Raw genomic sequence first — 12,518 nt, 5'->3', positions numbered from 1 at the left:
CTCTCCATCTAGTGCTTTTTAATAAGAGGGTGATGACTCAACATAAAAGTAATTGGATAGGCCCTACGCAGAGGGAAGCAGGTATTTGTAGAGGTGCCAGAGCTCGGTTTTGAAATAGAGATAAATTGTATTTTGAGCGGTATACTTTCATTGTCAACGTAACAAGCAAGAGATGGCGATATCTTCCATGCTACACACATTATAGGCGGTTCCCAAACAGAATGGTAAAGTTTATACTCCCCCTCCACCAACAAACATCAATCCATGGCTTGCTCGAAACAACGAGTGCCTCCAACATACATCAGGTCCCAGGGGGAGTTTTTTTTTGCAATTAATTTTGATTTAGTTTGCATAAAGCATGGGACTGGGCATCCCAGTGACCAGCCCTTTATCTCGTGAATGAGGAGCAGAGTCCACTCCTCTTGAGAATAACCCGCCTAACATGGAAGATACGGACAGCCCTAGTTGATACATGAGCTATTCGAGCATACAAAACAGAATGTTTATTTGAAGGTTTAGAGTTTGGCACATAAAATTTACTTGGAACGACAGGTAGATACCGCATATAGGAAGGTATAGTTGACTCATCTGGAATAACTTTGGGGTTTAAGGGATTGGATGCACAAGCAGTATTCCCGCTTAGTACAGGTGAAGGCTAGCAAAAGACTGGGAAGTGACCAACTAGAGAGCGACACCAGCCATGTACATGCATTAAAATTAATAAACATTGGATGCAAGCATGAGTAGGATATAATTCACCATGAACATAAATATCGTGAAGGCTATGTTGATTTTGTTTCAACTACATGCGTGAACATGTGCCAAGTCAAGTCACTTAAATCATTCAAAGGAGGATACCACCCCATCATACCACATCATAATCATCTTAATAACATGTTGGCACACAAGGTAAACCATTATAACTCATAGCTAATCAAGCATAGCACAAGCAACTCTGATCTCTAATTGTCATTGCAAACATGTTTATTCATAATAAGTTGAATCAAGAACGACGGGCTCATCATATTTAGAAAAACAAAAGAGGTCGAGTTCATACTAGCTTTTCTCATCTCAGTCAGTCCATCATATATCATCATAATTGCCTTTCACTTGCACGACCGAACGGTGTGAATAATAATAAGAGTGCACGTGCATTGGACTAAGCTGGAATCTGCGAGCATTCAATAAACAGGAGAAGACAAAGCAATATGGGCTCTGGGTTAAATCAACAATAATGCATATAAGAGCCACTTCGACAATTTAATTATGGTCTTCTCCTACTGACCCCCAAAGAAAAGAAAAGAAATAAAACTATTTACACGGGAAAGCTCCCAACAAGCAGAAGAAGGACAGGAAATATTTTTGGGTTTTCTTTTTAATCATTACTACTATAGCAGAAAAATAAACTACTACTAATTTTTTTTGGTTTTTCTTAAGGTTTAACAAGCACACAAGAAGAAAGCAGGAAAAAGAAAATAAACTAGCATGGATATTACAGTGAAAAAGTATGAGCACCGACATCTAGTAATGAGTGTGTGAACATAAATGTAATGTCGGTGAGAAATACGTACTCCCCCAAGCTTAGGCTTTTGGCCTAAGTTGGTCTATGGCCACGGCTGGCCTGGCGGATATCCATAATAATAGTTGTTGGGGTCCTACTATGACGAGGAAGAAGAAGGCTCCGATTGCCACTGGCTGGCAATCATCTCCGGATCCCACTGATAGTTAGACTGTCATGAAGGATCGGATTGTGGTTCCGGTTCTGGCTCCTCGGCTGGTACAGGGTTCCGGTAGGCGTGAATAGCCGTCAATGGAACAAGGTACGTGCCTACAATCAAATCAAACAAGGAAGGAGCTGGCAGGTAATAGTCTCAGGATGATGTTTATTAAATAACAATTGATATTTAAGCTCCCCTGCCCTATTTTTAACAATAAAATCATGTGCCACCATACTTTTGTGATCTAGATAAACACGGGGCAACACCTTTTCTTCATTCTCAACATGCCTAATAGGTATGTTACAATGTGCGGCTAGGCGTGTGGCATAGATGCCTCCAAAGATGGGGCCCTTAGTACGGTTCATATTTAACCGTCTAGCAATAATACCGCCCAAACTAAAAGTGTTATCACTGTATAAACCTTGGAGCAGAATAATTAAATCAGGGATACTAAGGTTTCCAGAATTTCCGCGTCCAATTAAACAACGACTATCAAATAATGCAAAGTAACGCAAAACAGGAAAATGTATGCTAGTGATTCGTGCATCAGAAACCTTCCTGGTTTCTCCTACAGTGATATTATCAATAAACCTAGCCACATCATCATGATGTGGTTCTTCTGTCTTGCCCTCAAAAGGGATTAAACAAATCTGACAGAAATCATAAAGTGACATCTCCTTATGCTCATCATATAAATGAAACTCCACCGTAGGTGGTGAGTTCCTAGAATGAAAATGAAAGTTTTGCACAAAGGTATTTGTGAGTAAGAGATACTGATCGCATTGGTCATGGAGGAAAGCGGTGAGGCCTGCATTGTGAGCCAATTCATGAAAATCTTCATATATACCGGCTGCTCTCAAGAAATCTTCAGAAGGCCATTCACACGCCCGAATCTCCGCGGTGCGCGGCAAATTATACTTAGGCTTCGGTGCCTTTTCCTTCGAGCTTTGTCTCGATGAGCACCTCAAAAATCTCCTCATTATATTCTAAAAAATTCTGAAATTTTTAGTAACTTCAAAATAAAAGTAAACCAAACTCAATAAAACTGATAGCAACTACTCCTACAAGTGCCTAGAGCCTAATTCAAGCATTAGAACTACTTGGAACCATATAAATTTGACATGCAAGCTCAAGAACATGGTCACCTACGCAGCACAAATTTGCAACGAATAAAGCACTAGAACAAAAACTAATTGGACCAATGGAGGAGTCACATACCAAGGAACAATCTCCCCAAGCAGTTTTGCGAGAGGTGCTTTGAGCAAGGATCAAAAATCACAGCAAAAGTGGCTGGAACTCGTGCTTGAGTTGGTTTTTCGGGTTTGTGTGAGACAGAGGAAGAAGATGGGTGCTGGGATAAGTGGAGGAGGGCCACCGTGGGCCCACGAGGCAGGGGGCGCGCCTTAGAGGGGGGCGCGCCCACCACCCTCGTGGCCAGGTGGCAGCTCCTCCCGCGGTAATTTTTGCACAGTAAATCCTCAAATATTCCCGAAAAAATCATATTAAATTGGCATGTCATTCTGAGGACTTTTATTTTCGGGATATTTTTATATTGCACGGATAAGTCAGGAAATAGACAAAAAATACTATTTTTACTTTATTTCTACTAATTAACAGAAAGTATAGAGAGGGTATAGAAGTTTGTGCGTCTAGTTTCATCCATCTCATGCTCATCAAAAAGAATCCACTAACAAGGTTGATTAAGTCTTGTTAACAAACTCATTCCGATAATCATGAAACTGGAGAAATTTCGAATAACACTAAGTTACCTCAACGGGGATACGCACATCCCCAATAATAAGAATATCATATTTCTTCTTGACAGTAGGAAGAGGAAATTCAAAACCTCCAAATATAATCAATGGAATTTTTCCAATATAGTTGATACTATGAACTTGAGGTTGTTTCCTCGGAAATTGTACCGTATGCTCATTACCATTAACATGAAAAGTGACATTGCCTTTGTTGCAATCAATAACAACCCCTGCAGTATTAAGAAAAGGTCTTCCAAGAATAATAGACATACTATCATCCTCAGGAATATCAAGTATAACAAAGTCCGTTAAAATAGTAACGTTTTCAACCACAACAGGCACATCCTCACAGATACCGAGAGGTATAGCAGTTGATTTATCAGCCATTTGCAAAGATATTTCAGTAGGTGTCAACTTATTTAAGTCAAGTCTATGATATAAAGAGAGAGGCATAACACTAACACCGGCTCCAAGATCACATAAAGCAGTTTTAATATAATTTCTTTTAATGGAGCAAGGTATAGTAGGTACTCCGGGATCTCCAAGTTTCTTTGGTATTCCACGCTTAAGAGTATAATTAGCAAGCATGGTGGAAATCTCAGCTTCCGGTATCTTTCTTTTATTAGTAATGATATCCTTCATATATTTAGCATAAGGATTTGTTTTGAGCACATCAGTTAATCGCATACGCAAAAAGATAGGCCTAATCATTTCAGCAAAGCGCTCCAAATCCTCATCATCCTTTTTCTTGGATGGTTTCGGAGGAAAAGGCATGGGTTTCTGAACCCAAGGTTCCCTTTCTTTACCATGTTTCCTAGCAACAAAGTCTCTTTTATCATAACATTGATTCTTTGATTGTGGGTTATCAAGATCAAAAGCAGGTTCAATTTCTACATCATTGTCATTACTAGGTTGAGCATCATCATGAACATCATCATTAATATTTTTACTAGGTTCATGTTCATTACTAGATTGTGTTTCAGCATCAGACATAGATATATCATTTAGATTATAAGGTGGTTCAGCAATAGGTTCACTAGAAGTTTGCACAGTTCTATCATTTTTCTTCTTCTTCTTTTTAGAAGAACTAGGAACATCAATATTATTTCTTTGAGAATCTTGCTCGATTCTCTTAGGGTGGCCTTCAGGATACAAAGGTTCCTGAGTCATTCTACCAGTTCTAGTAGCCACTCTAACAGCATAATCATTTTTCTTACTATTCATTTCATCAAGCACTTCTTTCTGAGCCTTAAGTACTTGTTCTACTTGAGTACTAACCATAGAAGCATGTTTGCTAACAAGTTTAAGTTCACCTTTAATATCAGCCATATAATCACCCAAGCGTCTAATCATATAAGCATTTTCTTTTAATTGTCTACCAAAATAAGCATTGAAGTCGTCTTGCTTAAACATAAAGTTATCAAACTCATCCTAGCACTGACTAGCAATTTTAATAGGAGGGGCTTCACCTTTATCATATCTATAGAGAGAATTTACCTTTACTACCTGTGTCGGGATATCGGGATCAGGAGGTTCTTCAGTAAATAAGTGATCAAGATCATATGTTTCTTCAACAGGCGGTATATTAAGACCATGTATTTCTTCAATAGGAGGTAAATTCTTAACATCTTCAGCTTTAATACCTTTTTATTTCATAGATTTCTTTGCCTCTTGCATATCTTCGGGACTGAGGAATAGAACACCTCTCTTCTTCAGAGTTGGTTTAAGAATAGGCTCAGTAATTGGAGCAGGAGCTGGCTCAGGAGCTGGCTCAGGAGGTGCCCAATTATTTTCATTTGTCAACATATTATTCAATAGAATTTCAGCTTCATCCGGTGTTCTTTCCCTGAAAAGAGAACCAGCACAACTATCCAGGTAATCTCTGGAAGCATCGGTTAGTCCATTATAAAAGATATCAAGTATTTCGGGTTTCTTAAGAGGATGATCAGGCAAAGCATTAAGTAACTTGAGAAGCCCCCCCCAAGCTTGTGGGAGACTCTCTTCTTTAATTTGCACGAAGTTGTATATTTCCCTCAAAGCAGCTTGTTTCTTATGAGCAGGGAAATATTTAGGAGAGAAGTAATAAATCATATCCTGGGGACTACGCGCACAACCAGGATCAAGAGAATTAAACCATATCTTAGCATCACCCTTTAATGAGAACAGAAATATTTTGATTATATAAAAGTAATGCGATCTCTGATCATTAGTAAACAGGGCAGCTATATCATTTAACTTAGTAAGATGTGCCACAACAGTTTCAGATTCATAGCCATAAAACGGAACAGATTCAACCAAAGTAATTATATCAGGATCAATAGAGAATTCATAATCCTTATGAGGAACACATATAGGTGAAGTAGCAAAAGCAGGGTCGGGTTTCATTTTATCTCTAAGTGATTCTTTGTTCCATTTAATTAATAACCTCTTAAGCTCATATCTATCCTTGCAAGCTAAAATAGCGGCAGAAGATTCCATATCAAAAAGATAGCCCTCAAGGATAACAGGCATATTTTCATCATCACTATCATCATCGTATTCAGATTCAATAATTTCTTTTTCTCTAGCCTTAGCAATTTGTTCATCAAGAAATTCACTAAGGGGCACAGTAGTATCAGGCATAGAAGTAGTTTCATCATAAGTATCATGCATAACAGAGGTGGCATCATCAATAACATGCGACATATCGGAACGAATAGCAGAAGCAGATGCAGGTGTCGCAAACTTACTCATAACAGAAGGTGAATCAAGTGCAGAGCTAGATGGCAGTTCCTTACCTCCCCTTGTAGTTGAGGGATAGATCTTGGTTTTTGGATCTCTCAAGTTCTTCAGAGTGTCCAGCAGATGTAAATCCCAAGTGACTCAAAGAATAGAGCTATGCTCCCCGGCAACGGCGCCAGAAATTTGACTTGGTAACCCACAAGTATAGGGGATCGCAACAGCTTTTGAGGGTAGAGTATTCAACCCACATTTATTGATTCGACACAAGGGGAGCCAAAGAATATTCTCAAGTATTAGCAGTGGAGTTGTCAATTCAACCACACCTGGAAACTTAGTATCTGCAGCAAAGTGTTTAGTAGCAAAGTAATATGATAGTGGTGGTAGCAGCAACAAAAGTAAAGACAACAAAAGTAATGTTTTTGGTATTTTGTAGTGATTGTAACAGTAGCAGCGGGAAAGTAAATAAGCGTAAACCAGTATATGGAAAACTCGTAGGCACCAGATCAATGATGGATAACTATGCCGGATGCGGTTCATCATGTAACAGTCATAATATAGGGTGACACAGAACTAGCTCCAGTTCATCAATGTAATGTAGGCATGTATTCCGTATATAGTCATACGTGCTTATGGAAAAGAACTTGCATGACATCTTTTGTCCTACCCTCCTATGGTAGCAGGGTCCTATTGGAAACTAAGGGATATTAAGGCCTCCTTTTAATAGAGAACCGGAACAAAGCATTAGCACATAGTGAATACATGAACTCCTCAAACTATGGTCTTCACCGGGAGTGGTCCCGATTATTGTCACTTCGGGGTTGCCGGATCATAACACATAGTAGGTGACTATAGACTTGCAAGATAGGATCAAGAACTCACATATATTCATGAAAACATAATAGGTTCAGATCTGAAATCATGGCACTCGGGCCCTAGTGACAAGCATTAAGCATAGCAAAGTCATAGCAACATCAATCTCAGAACATAATGGATACTAGGGATCAAGCCCTAACAAAACTAACTCGATTACATGATAAATATCATCCAACCCATCACCGTCCAGCAAGCCTACAATGGAATTACTCACGCACGGCGGTGAGCATCATGAAATTGGTGATGGAGGATGGTTGATGATGACGACGGCGACGAATCCCCCTCTCCGGAGCCCCGAACGAACTCCAGATCAGCCCTCCCGAAAGGTTTTAGGGCTTGGCGGCGGCTCTGTATCGTAAAACGTGATGATTTCTTCTCTCTGATTTTTTTCTCTCCGAAAGCAAATATATAGAGTTGGAATTGGCGTCGGAGGGTTTCCAGGGGGCCCACGAGGTAGGGGGCGCGCCCTAGGGGGGGCCCACCCTCGTGAGAAGGGTGTGGGCCCCCTGGTCTTCATATTTAGCGAGGTTTTTTTATTGTTTTTTCTAAGATGTTCCGTGGAGTTTCAGGTCATTCCGAGAATATTTGTTTTCTGCACATAAAACAACACCATGGCAATTCTGCTAAAAACAGCGTCAGTCCGGGTTAGTTCCATTCAAATCATAGAAGTTAGAGTCCAAAACAAGGGCAAACGTGTTTGGAAAAGTAGATACGACGGAGACGTATCAGCGGCGCACCTGACACGGGCTCGAATCCGTCGAAGATCAAGTCTCCGCGGATGTCCGCAGTATAGTTTTAGTTTCCAAACCTGACCTGACGGCCGGGGGCGTAGCTCTCGATCTGCTCCAGATGGCCAAGCGAGTTGTCCCACAGTGCGAAGCCGCCGAATACGAAGATATGTACGGGGAGGAAAACCTCACCCTGGATCGCATCGTTGCCGATGATTGAAGGAGCCATCAAACCTTATGGTGATGACATAGTGGAACTCTCAATGAAAGCACCAATGTCGGTGTCAAAACCGGCAGATCTCAGGTAGGGTGTCCCGAACTGTGCGTCTAAGGCGGATGGTAACAGGAGGCAGGGGACACAATGTTTACCCAGGTTCGGGCCCTCTTGATGGAGGTAATACCCTACTTCCTGCTTGATTGATCTTGATGATATAAGTATTACAAGAGTTGATCTACCACGAGATCGCAGAGGCTAAACCCTAGAAGCTAGCCTATGATTATGATTGTTGTTGTCCTAAGGACTAAACCCTCCGGTTTATATAGACACCAGAGGGGGCTAGGGTTACACCGAGTCGGTTACAAGGGAGGAGATCTACATATCCGAATTGCCAAGCTTGCCTTCCACGCAAAGGAGAGTCCCACCCGGACACGGGACGAAGTCTTCAATCTTGTATCTTCATAATCCAACAGTCTGGTCGAAGGATATAGTCCGGCTGTCCGAGGACCCCCTATTCCAGGACTCTCTCAGTACCCTCGTAGACCGAAAGCGGAAGCGTTAGCACAACGCGGTTGATGTACTCGTACGTCTTCACGATCCGACCGATCAAGCACCGAACGCACGGCACCTCCGAGTTCTGCACACGTTCAACTTGTTGACGTCCCTCAAACTCCGATCCAGCCGAGCTTTGAGGGAGAGTTCCGTCAGCACGACAGCATGGTGATGATGATGATGTTCTACCGACACCGTGCTTCGCCTAAGCACCACTACGATATGACCGAGGTGGATTATGGTGGAGAGGGGCACCGCACACGGCTAAAAGATCTAAGAGATCAATTGTTGTGTCTATGGGGTGCCCCCCTCCTTCGTATATAAAGGGGGAGGAGGAGGAGGGGGCCGGCCAAGAGGAGGAGGCGCACCCAAGGGGGGCAATCCTACTCCAAGTAGGTTTTGCCCCCTTTCCTATTCCAACTAGGAGAAGGGGGAGGAGGAGGTGGAGAGAAGGAAGGAGAAGGGGGGGCCCCTCCCCCTTCCCTTTCCCAATTCGGATTGGGGCAAGGGGGGCCGCACGCCACCTCCTGCTGCCTCTCCTCTTCCACCACTTTGGGCCCATGAAGCCCAATAACCCCCGGGGGGGTTCCAGTAACCCCCCGGTACTCCGGTATATATCCGATAACCCCCGGAACCATTCCGGTGTCCGAATATAGTCGTCCAATATATCAATCTTCATGTCTCGACCATTTTGAGACTCCTCGTCATGTCCGTGATCACATCCGGGACTCTAAACTACCTTCGGTACATCAAAACACATAAACTCATAATATAACTGTCATCGAACTTTAAGCGTGCGGACCCTACGGGTTCGAGAACTATGTAGACATGATCGAGACATGTCTCCGGTCAATAACCAATAGCGGAACCTGGATGCTCATATTGGCTCCTACATATTCTATGAAGATCTTTATCGGTCAAACCGCATAACAACATACGTTGTTCCCTTTGTCATCGGTATGTTACTTGCCTGAGATTCGATCGGCGGTATCTCAATACCTAATTCAATCTCGTTACCGCCAAGTCTCTTTACTCGTTCCGCAATACCTCATCCCGTAAATAACTCATTAGTTACAATTCTTGCAAGGCTTGAGTGATGTGTATTACCGAGTGGGCCCAGAGATACATCTCCGACAATTGGAGTGACAAATCCTAATCTTGGAATACGCCAACCCAACAAGTACCTTTGGAGACACCTATAGAGAACCTTTATAATCACCCAGTTACATTGTGACGTTTTGTAGCACACAAAGTGTTCCTCCGGTAAACGGGAGTTGCATAATCTCATAGTTACAGGAACATGTATAAGTCATGAAGAAAGCAATAGCAACAAACTAAACGATCAAGTGCTAAGCTAACGGAATGGGTCAAGTCAATCATATCATTATCCTAATGATGTGATCCCGTTAATCAAATGACAACTCTTTGTCTATGGTTAGGAAACATAACCATCTTTGATTCAATGAGCTAGTCAAGTAGAGGCATACTAGTGACACTTTGTTTTGTCTATGTATTCACACATGTATCATGTTTCCGGTTAATACAATTCTAGCATGAATAATAAACATATATCATGATATAAGGAAATAAATAATAACTTTATTATTGCCTCTAGGGCATATTTCCTTTAATATTTGCTCCTTTTCCAGCCCAGAATTCTAGCTGCCGGCATTCCCCCTCTTCATGTAAACCTTGTAAAATAAGAGAGAAAATGCATAAGTATTGTGACATAATGTGTAATAGCAGCCCATAGTGCAAATATCGATATAAAAGCATGATGCAAAATGGACGTATCAGTAATATCGTAGAGGTGCTTAGGCGAAGCCCTGTTGCGGTAGCATCATCATCATTGTCATCACACCGTCGTGCTGACGAAACTCTCCCTCGAAGCTCTACTGGATCGTGAGTTCGCGGGACGTCTCCGATAATTGGAGTGAAAAATCCTAATCTTGAAATATGCCAACCCAACAAGTACCTTTGGAGACACCTGTAGAGCACCTTTATAATCATCCAGTTACGTTGTGATGTTTGGTAGCACACAAAGTGTTCCTCCGGTAAACGGGAGTTGCATAATCTCATAGTTACAGGAACATGTACAAGTCATGAAGAAAGCAATAGCAACAAACTAAACGATCAAGTGCTAAGCTAACGGAATGGGTCAAGTCAATCACATCATTCTCCTAATGATGTAATCCCGTTAATCAAATGAAAACTTTTTGTCTATGTTAGGAAACATAACCATCTTTGATTCAACGAGCTAGTCAAGTAGAGGCATACTAGTGACACTCTGTTTTGTCTATGTATTCACACATGTATCATGTTTCCGGTTAATACAATTCTAGCATGAATAATAAACATTTATCATGATATAAGGAAATAAATAATAACTTTATTATTACCTGAAGGGCATATTTCCTTCAGTCTCCCACTTGCACTAGAGTCAATAATCTAGATTACACAGTAATGATCCTAACACCCATGGAGCATTGGTGTTGATCATGTTCTGCTCGTGGAAGAGGCTTAGTCAACGGGTCTGCAACATTCAGATCCGTATGTATCTTGCAAATCTCTATGTCTCCCACCTAGACTAGATCCTGGATGGAGTTGAAGCATCTCTTGATGTGCTTGGTTCTCTTGTGAAATCTGGATTCCTTTGCTAAAGAAATTGCACCAGTATTGTCACAAAAGATTTTCATTGGACCCGATGCACTAGGTATGACACCTAGATCGGATATGAACTCCTTCATTTGCTGCTTCCGAAGCAGCTATGTACTCCGCTTCACATGTAGATCCCGCTACGACGCTTTGTTTAGAACTGCACCAACTGACAGCTCCACCGTTAATAAAAACACGTATCCGGTTTGCGAGTTAGAATCGTCCGGATCAGTGTCAAAGCTTGCATCGATGTAACCATTTACGACGAGCTCTTTGTCACCTCCATAAACGATAAACATATCCTTCGTCCTTTTCGGGTATTTCAGGATGTTCTTGACCGTTGTCCAGTGATCCACTCCTGGATTACTTTGGTACCTCCCTGCTAAACTAATAGCAAGGCACACATCAGGTCTGGTACACAGCATTGCATACATGATAGAGCCTGTGGCTGAAGCATAGGGAACATCTTTCATTTTCTCTCTATCTTCTGTAGTGGTCGGGCATTGAGTCTTACTCAACTTCACACCTTGTAACACAGGCAAGAACCCTTTCTTCACTTGATCCATTTTGAACTTCTTCAAAACTTTGTCAAGGTATGTGCTTTGTGAAAGTCCACTTAAGCGTCTCGATCTATCTCTATGGATCTTGATGCCCAATATATAAGCAGCTTCATCGAGGTCTTTCATTGAAAAACTCTTACTCAAATATCCTTTTATGCTATCCAGAAATTCTATATCATTTCCAATCAACAATACGTCATCCACATATAATATCAGAAATGCTACAGAGCTCCCACTCACTTTCTTGTAAATACAGTCTTCTCCAAAACTCTGTATAAAACCATATGCTTTGATCACACTATCAAAACGTTTATTCCCACTCCGAGAGGCTTGCACCAGTCCATAAATGGATCGCTGGAGCTTGCACACTTTGTTAGCTCCCTTTGGATCGACAAAACCTTCCGGTTGCATCATATACAACTCTTCTTCCAGAAATCCATTCAGGAATGCAGTTTTGACATCCATTTGCCAAATTTCATAATCATAAAATGCAGCAATTGCTAACATGATTCGGACAGACTTAAGCATCGCTACGGGTGAGAAAGTCTCATCATAGTCAATCCCTTGAACTTGTCGAAAACCTTTTGCAACAAGTCGAGCTTTATAGACAGTAACATTACCATCAGCGTCAGTCTTCTTCTTGAAGATCCATTTATTCTCGATGGCTTGCCAATCAACAGGCAAGTCAACCAAAGTCCACACTTTGTTCTCGTACATGGATCCCATCTCAGATTTCATGG

This window comes from Triticum urartu, chromosome 3, assembly GCF_003073215.2.
Source record: "Triticum urartu cultivar G1812 chromosome 3, Tu2.1, whole genome shotgun sequence".
Classification (NCBI taxonomy): domain Eukaryota; kingdom Viridiplantae; phylum Streptophyta; class Magnoliopsida; order Poales; family Poaceae; genus Triticum; species Triticum urartu.
This window is presented reverse-complemented; position numbering follows the sequence as displayed.